This window comes from Neolamprologus multifasciatus, chromosome 7 (assembly GCF_963576455.1).
Source record: "Neolamprologus multifasciatus chromosome 7, fNeoMul1.2, whole genome shotgun sequence".
In the NCBI taxonomy this organism is placed as follows: domain Eukaryota; kingdom Metazoa; phylum Chordata; class Actinopteri; order Cichliformes; family Cichlidae; genus Neolamprologus; species Neolamprologus multifasciatus.
The window spans coordinates 22,240,480-22,249,578 of NC_140445.1; the positions used below are offsets into that span (position 1 = coordinate 22,240,480).

General features: G+C 37.6%; 1 protein-coding gene across 4 annotated transcripts in view; it reads right to left on the minus strand.

Annotated features, from left to right (window-relative positions):
* The window catches only part of znf618 (zinc finger protein 618), a 43,470-nt gene extending 36,862 nt beyond the window's left edge, over window positions 1–6,608 (minus strand). For 2 of the 4 annotated variants that reach the window (XM_085166925.1, XM_085166926.1), the window contains exon 1: window positions 6,209–6,608. The gene's annotated coding sequence lies outside the window, so the exon portion shown is untranslated. The remainder of the gene's footprint in view (window positions 1–6,208) is intronic. The other 2 variants (XM_085166924.1, XM_085166927.1) reach the window with 2 other exon arrangements.
* Window positions 6,609–9,099: the final 2,491 nt, after the last annotated feature.

Here is a 9,099-nt window from a genome sequence, read left to right on the forward strand (position 1 = left end):
GTATCTTCCCTGCTGTACTGTTGGCATCACATTTGATACATGAGCTTTTGAACTTCCTACATCATCAGTACAGTGTCTTTCCCTTGGAAAAATCAAAATAAATTGCACAACGCATCTTTATGCAATAAATTGGAAAAACAAAATGCAAATATGACACTCATATATGCAAATTAATATTTAATTAATGTAACAAATATATGCCAGAAGGTTCAACAAACACTCCATTTTCAAAGAAATATAATTTTCTGGCAATTATTTAATGAATTTGTCTTTAAAGGGAAATAAGTTCTTTATTATAAGTAATAAGAGAAAAATGTTTAGCCTTTCTTTGAAAAACTTCATTGGCTGAATAAAGTTAAAACCTACACAAATGATGGTGACAGAATTTATTTTCTGTTCAGTTTATATTCTTCCAAGTCACAACATATGTATTTAACATCAACTGCCTTTCACCATGTGCTTGGCCACAGTGGAGAGGAAAAATACCCTTTTAACATGAAGGTCCCACATTTTACACTATCAGGACAAAAACCAAGCCTTCAAATCCACAAAGTCCAGAAAACAGTACAGTAGAGTTACAGTAGCATCTGAAATGGAAGATGTGGAGAATCACAAGGACTCCTGCTGAAGCTGAAGACCAGTCAAAGTGATAGCTAGAAAAGGTCATTTTTACACAGCTTCAAACATCATCTGCAAAGATGGGATAACCTTCAGGAAGGACGACCATGTCAGCAGCACATCAATCACAGCTATACGGTGAGGTAAAGCCACCCAGAAATAAAATGGTCTATGACAGCCCAGTTTGCCAAATGGCATTTAAAAGAAGCACGAGAGGAAGCTACAATTACTGCCTGGTGGTTGTATCCCTCTGACAACAAGTCAAAGTGTGTTTTCCAACCATGTCCAGACTTGACAACTGACCTTTTAGATATAAAGATTTATCTCATTATTTTATCGCATTAGGCATTAATGTGAAATTTTGTCAGCGCTAATGTATGAATTCTTCACTTCTGTTCTAAGATCAGTGATACTGATCTTTTTTGGCCATTAAATTGTAAACCAGTCATTCCTTGAGTCCAAGTAGGCATTTGGACCAGATGAAATGAAATTCCTTTTAGGCATTATTTCTATTGTCTATTCACGAGAATGGAATGGATGTGACACGAAAGTAACCTTGACCTCAGGCTACCAAAATTTCATCAAGTCATCCTTTAGTTCAAGTGACTGTTTCTGCCCAGTTTGAAGAAACTGTTCCTCAAGATTGTGTGTCCACAAGAGTGAGACGGACAGAAAACCTAAAAACTAAATGATTCTGGTGAGCACAAAAATAAATGCTGGGAAAGAAATTCAAACTCTTGGATGAGTTCAGAATAGGTCTCTTTCAAGTAACCCTATCAAAGGCCAGATTCACATAGACTTCTCTCCTCCGACTGTGTGAAAATGGAGAGACGCAGTGAAGAAAACTAAATGCTGCCAGACAGGCTACTGACATAACGCTATGATTTCTTCTCAGAAATATTTCAGTTTAGCTTCTTTTTATAAATCATTTAACTTATTAAAATTCATTTTACAACACAATCAAATACGCAACAGATGAAGAGGTTTGAAAACTACTAAATTCATTATATGAATGGAATTGTTGATTCGTCTATCCAAAGAGACAGAAAAAAACTCCCAAAATAGTCAAAATTAAGCACAAGTTAATGTACAAGTTCACATACTATCCAAACATTGGTTATGTATTTACAGCTGCAGGCCTTTCTAACAGTGGGTGGCTGCATAACATCATAGAGCTAATAGTTAACTGGCATTTAATAAAATCTTAATTGTTATTAGTTCAACCAGATACTATTTCTGTTGCTTACTAGAGAGGGGAGCCATGTTTATCATCTAGTAAACTAACTGGATACATCCCTAACTAATTACTTTGTAGATTGAGTTAGGCGGCTTTTAGGAGCCCCATAACCCCTAAGCTTGATACCTACATGAGTGTATCTAAAAACTAATGCCATTACAACCAGCTAAGATGGCTGCATTTGTAGCTTTATTGTCAGGGACTTGTAGAAAACACACTTTCAAGGGAAGTCTGTTGGCACAGTTTGTTCAAAGTAAATTAACGGCTAACAACAACAAAAATCAAGTCTTGCTGATTGACATCATTTTTAATTTTATAACAAAAGTGTCATTTTTTTTTCTTTATTGAGTTGAATACTGACTGATAATGACTGCTTCTTGACTGAGATTGGTTTACCCTGCTGTGGTGGAAATTAAGATGTGGTCAGCTAAAATAAAGATTGTGAAATTAAATGTAACCGACTTTTGTCATCTGCAATCAAATGAATCGATGGCAAGTAAACATCTATTATTAGATCAATCCCTCAGTCATGCATGTAATATTTCTGTGCAGCATTTTTAATGCAAACCCTGAATATATAAAATGCCTGTTGTGGCATGTTTTCTTCTAATTAAAAGTCAATATGCAAAATTAGCCATCTGGCCTTATGTTTCTGAGTTTCATCATCTGAGGCTTCTGATATACTGTAACCTACATGGGCAGGACAAAATCTAAACCAGATGCACATTTCGTTGTAGTTTCACACAGACAAAGCACCAACTAAACCAACTGAACTGAAAGGCAAATAGATCAGTTGCAGAAATGATCAAAAAGCCATCTGGATGTCAAAAAATAAAAAATAAAACTAAAGCACTGGTCCAACAGACAGGTTAAGTAAAAATGGATGCACTGTTTTGTGATTTATGTTAATTTATTAAACTAGCTTTAGCATTGTGATTTGCCTGAGATTTCTTTTTAAAATGTCAATGAATAGAGATTAACCATACTACATTCATCTAGGGCTACAAAAAACAAGGTTAGGCACAGAAGGAAAACATCTCTAGGACATACCTCTGTTCAGAATTCACTACTTAGATGAGGTACTTAAAATAATTGGCCTATATTTGGGCAGTACAGTATCTGCCTCTGCACAGCAATGTAGCAAATCAATCACTGTGCTTGGTTAAAGCAAACAAATCTTGTGCTTCAAAACTGGGGAGATTTTCCTTGAAATATACCTTGCCTTTTTTTTGGCAAAAATCATTCTGCTCTGCATGTTAAGCAGACTGGAAGAGAGATTCCAAATATAAAATACAAATTTGTTTAAGGCCTATGAAAATGTTTCCACTCTGGAGGGATTAAAAATAGGAATCAGCTAAAATGGGGAATGGAGGGTGGGGAGGAGGGGAGGGGGGTCACTTCAATCACTGCTTTGACTGCCATGTTTGTATTATCCAGAGTAGACTCAGTGACCAAGAGCAAGGGTTGACCAAAAATCTGTTTCACACTAAAGGCTTTGCTTCCCTCGATTCTTTAATCAAAAGCAGAGTTTTCTGTCCTCTGTAATAAATGTCTTCCAAGATGGTGTATGACCAATGTTTTGAAAAAGCAATAATGCAGAGAAATGGATAACTCCCCCCCCCCCCCCCCCTCTCTTACACATACACACACAGGATGCTCTGGAAAAAGAAACTGTGTCGTCTAGTAAAATTCCATCAGCATACACTAAAGAAAGAAAAAAAAAACATAAAAACCTTTTCAATCTATATGTTAATGCCACGAATTAAAATTTAATAACATGAGATATTGAAAAGCAGACTTGAATTATACAAAAATAAATCCTGAAAGATCAGGCCCCTAAAATTAGAAATTCAGGGCTGCATCCGGACTGCTGCTAAACCCTTGTAGGCTGGCAGATTAAATTTTTGATGAAAATCAAAATTACACTGCACACTGACGCAGGCGCAGCAAACCTGGCACTATTGTGATTTATGGATTCATTAAACCCACCAGAGTTTCACCCCTCCCCTTTTCACTCAAAGAAATGAGATTTGCTGTGCTGAAAATTTGTATTTTGAGAAAAGCTACTCAGACTCGGCTCTACCTTCAGAAATGGTCAAGGAAGGAAGAAAAAAAGAGAGCGAGAGAGAGCTTCTGTGTATATAACCACTGCACGTAAACAGGCCTAATTTTCATTGCTGCAGCAATTGAACATCCCTATGCATTATTCATGAAACCAATAAGGTTCATTTTTACAAAGGAAGAGGCAGGAAAAATATGTGCAGAATGCACAGAATTTTTTTAATGCAGCACTCCAACCCCTGAAAAGCCATTCCCTGGAGACTAATTTAACTGAAGCCATTTTCAGACATTTTCAACATGCCACTAAGAAAACAGGAGAACATAAGGTGTTCTTAAAAATAGACGTGTGGCTTTGTTTGGTTTTTTAAACGCATCTGCAAGGAAAGAAATGGACATCAAAGAGAGACTCGGAGTAGCACTGCTTGCCCTTTGAATGGATAGTGAAACCTCTGTACCAAGTTAATGACAATCAGAGCAGCAAGTATACTTCAAACCCTGTAACCCACAGGCTGCGATATGATCCCTCACCATCTTGTGTTCATCAGAGCCTGAAGAGACAAGTTTCACCCCTCCATCCAAACTATTCGGCCTCAATGAAACGAAGCTTTTGTTCATCAAAAGTACTGACAGACCTGCATTCCTCCTACCTTAAAATGAGAACACTCCTAGAATACAATCCTCAAATCATTTTTCCCCTTTTTTGCAACAGTGCACCATTATTCTTGAGTATTTTATAGCTTATTACTTGGTCCTTTAGGTATTCTCCAAATAAAACATTGGCATCATTGAAGAAAGACAGCGATCCAACCCTATTAAACTCATGACACTGGTTGCCCCTCTTCAATTCTGTGCCTTAACTGGAACTCCTGCATGTTGATTAGACTTTTGCAGCAAAAGGTCAGAATTTACACCCAGATTTTGCATACCACCCATACAATTTCCGCCAGCTCGCTGAATCGAATGAATGCAGATTTGAAGGTCAGCATTAAAATTACCCACAGCAAAATGGCCTCTGCAGTTTCCCTTACATTAAAAGGAAAAAAAAAAAAGCAAGCCACGCAGGATGGGAAACTGTTTGGCGTCTGCAGGATTAATATAAACAGTAGAGGCATTGGTTGTGATTGTTTTTCCTGCCCTCAAATTATGCTGACATGCTCTTTTCTTCTTCCAGTGCTGTTCAGTTCACTATGGATAGCTATTTTTCCCCTCACTCACACATTTCTAGTCTTTAGAAATAGTAGTACAAATTGTACCTCATTATTAAATCACACTTGCAAGGAACTAAAAAACACAAATAAAAATAAACCAAAGGAAAGAGCAGAAGTAGAGTTGGTGGCTACTTATGTGCAAAATTTCTTAAATGGCAACTTGAATGCAAGAAAAGACAGCACATCAGAAAAAAAGTCTTTAAAAAGGACTATTTTGCAGAAATTAAACACTAAACGCATTGCCCGTTTCATCTTAATGTGACTCAATCACACACTAATCCCTTCTGTTGATTTCAAAAGCATGTAATTGCTCGCCTCCGTTTGGATAAACTAACACACAATTCAATAAACAACACTCACATCTAGTCTCGTTACAATTTCTAATTTCTCAAAATGACTGCCTACAGGTGGCGCCAACAGCACCCGGTTTCCAACCCCGCTCCTCCTCCCATCTTCCAAAAAATAGGAATTAAAAAAAGTCGAAATGTATTTTGACATGACGACACTTTGGCGTTTTATCTTTATTATCTAAGGGCGAACAGCGAGCCGTCAAATGCGACACAAAAGTAACGCCGGCGTTAAGCGAGTGCCAGGGAAGCAACTCTGAAGCTCTGCTCAAATTTGCAGGAAAAAATTCACAAAACATGGCTGCAGGAGGTTTTTGTGTTTCAGATTGTTCCTCCCCTCATCGTCCTTCATGTTGCCACTATCGCCCGGTTCCCCCCCTTCGCTCTACCCGAATAAACAGTGTTTTAAACATGGGTGGCGTACACATATATGCGAGCGAACTGGGTGTACACACGGCTAAGCAGCAGTTCAACAGAAACTTCATTGCTAAAATTTAGTCCTCCCCCCCAAAAAAGGGGGAAGAAAAGGAAAAAAAAAAAAACATCAACAGATTAGGTCTATTTCTGATGGCTTCACAGCTTGCACCCGGTTTAATGCCAGGCAGCTATCGTTTGCTAATGTGGAGGGAGCCGAAACTTAACACTCACTACTGAAATTTAAAAAAAAAAATAGAAAAAAAATTACATTTCTGAATTAACTGAGGATTAAAAAAATAGAAAACAGCGGTTTGACATACCTCCAAAAACGATGTAGCTCATGCGAAACAGGCTGGCGCTCCAGAAATCTTCCCTCCCCGACCAGAGGTGACTGCACAACTGCTTCCTCAAAAAAAAAAATTGTGAATTAGTTATGAGAAATTCAAAATGATAAAAAAAAAAAATCACCTCCGCGTTTTTCTCCCCCCTCCGCGATTCGCTGCGTTACATTTTAGTAAAGTGTAATGGCGTAATAAGTCGTGAATTTGCCGAGCTTTGGTCGGTCCGTGCAAGCTCTCGGTTTCTGCCTTGCACAGGGGGGTTTGTGTTGCGGTTCCTCCTGTGGAAATTTTCGTCCGCCATATACAAGGGCAGATTCCGAAATTGCAGTGCCGGCCTGTATATTAGCCCACATGAAAAAAAAGTGAAAAAAAAGAAAAGAAAAAAAAGTCTGGGAAGAAGACAGAAAAAAAATGTTGGTCGACTGTGAAGTTACACGGGGAAAAGCGACTAGAAATTACGCAGAGGAAAATATTCTCATTTCAGAATAAGTTTTATAACAGCAGACGCCTTGTGATGTTGAACTGTGTAATAATTGCTTTATTATCTTACAATTATTTATGTGTATCGCTGTCTATAACCTAACTTAACTTAACTATAACTCACATAAATGATCCAATTTCCAGATGCTTGAATTAATATTAATCGATAGAAAAGTTGGAGCTATTCATTGCACGTCTTTCCGCCTCCCTTTTCTTAAAGCTATAAAGATGCTGATTGTTTAACGCACGCAGTTAAGCAAAAAATAATAATAAATCAAAGTCAGTATTGACAAACAATGACAGCAAGGGTCAGTAATTTTCACCAAATCCTCCACGTTTGCTGCAGTGTCTCAGCAAGGTTTGTTTAGAGTATTTGTAAAGAGAAAGCTTTTGGTTGGCCAACATTTTTTTGTTCTCAAAACCTTGCTCTGAGAATTATTCTTTTTTTTCCTTTTTAAATTGTTTAGTTTTGTTTCTAGAAACACAGTATTTGGCCCAAGAACCGGTCTATGCTGTCAACTCATGGTAGTTTAATACATTTGTCATGTAGATATGTGCTGTAAACGTGGGGTTGAGTTTTAGACCTAGATAAGAATTCAAAATACACAGTACTAGCCTCGGTGTTATACTACTACTACCACTACTACTACTACTACTACTACTACTAATAATAATAATAATAATAATAATAATAATAATAATAATAATAACACGTTCAAACCATTTTAAGGAATAACTGAATGTTTATTTTTGGCCAAGTTTGACAGAAGATAAATACTATACAAAATATGGTATCTATTATTATTCATTATTAATGAATCTGCCTGTGTGGGGTTGTTTGTTTTCTACGGTGATATAATTGATCAAGAAGGTGACTTATTATTTAAGTGTAAACCCAAAAGTCAGATTCTAAAAGAGATAATTAAACAAATGATGAAAAAAGTTGTTGTTTTTTTAAAGAAAATAAACCTGCTGATATTACAAATCCAATTGCAAAGAAGGAGATGAAAAACATCTCCCAGACAACAGTGAGGGATCAACCAGAAATATAAAGTTACTGCATTTATGTTATAAAAATCTGAAAATCTGTGTAAAAGGGGTGCAGAACTTTGCAGGAGGTTTGCAGGTGTCTGAACACCTGCCCAGGCATTTTCTTTTAAACCAGTGTGGCAAACAAAAAGCAAGATTGCTTCAGAAGTTCCAAAAGATTCATGATGGATGGATTGAAAGTGGGTTGCTGGGGCTGTGGGGGGGTGTTAAGTTTTAACCATTTTGCATGTCAGCAGAAAAATAGTTTCCCTATGACTCTTGATGCAAGCGGCATCATGCTGATGCTTCTCTGCTGCAGCAGGATGGCTCGTGAGAGCAGAGGGTCAAGTGAATACACAACACAGAGAAATCCTGCAGGATGCTGGGGTCTGCAAAAGAGTTGCAACTTGAGAGAAGCCAACAGCCCTAAACATGGAGCTGCATGGTAACAGCCTCATTCAAACAAGAAATGGAGGGAAATAAATGTCAGCTTATGCCCCGTGTGCAAGGTGGTGGAAGATGTGAAAAGCAGATATACAACAAAGGCTGTCAGCGCTCTCCAAAAGAGACACCTTTCCTAAGCATCGACTTGAAGTATGTGAGTGATTATGCACCACTTACTTTGTGTTGTGTTACTGTGGTACATTTGTACTAAATCAATTTGTAGAGCCTTTTCCCTAATTACCCTAACTCTAATTATGTTCACTGATTTTATGATTTATTACTGCAAAACAACACAAGAAACTGTGAGAGTGGGTGGGGTGAGCTGGGTCCAATATGACTATTCATTTTCCTGTCCTCATGGGTGTATAGCATAATGTAATATCAATTAAAATCAGATTTGTTTTTTCAGCATGAAGATTAAACTCTGTTTCCATTGCTCAGCAGTGAAATTAATACCTCTTTGTATTCACAAAGTAATTACATGATGTAAGTTCATGAATCCTTCCTGGTATTTTGCTTTTCTGTCATTATTGAGATGCTGTTTTCATCATGTGCCGAGGTGTTTTGGATGCTTATTTTCTCCAGCATGTACATGGGAATGAGGGGTGTACGTGTGTGCGTGTTTTCACCAGTGATATTATTAATTATTTACAATCTACATTAAAAGCTTTGAATTTTGCCTTTCAAGAACGTTTCCCCGTTTTCTTGCAATTACTGCATTTATCATCTCTGTCCAGCAGAGGGCACCAGCATACCGACAATGGGCCCATCCACTGCTACTATGCAGTGCCCTGTGAGTACAACATGTATGTGCACACAGTACCTGCTCACACTTTTTTTTGCTCGCTGTCTCCATCTGCTGATGACAGATGTTTGCTCTTTAGCATTCTGAGGATAGACATGTTTTTGTGGGCTTT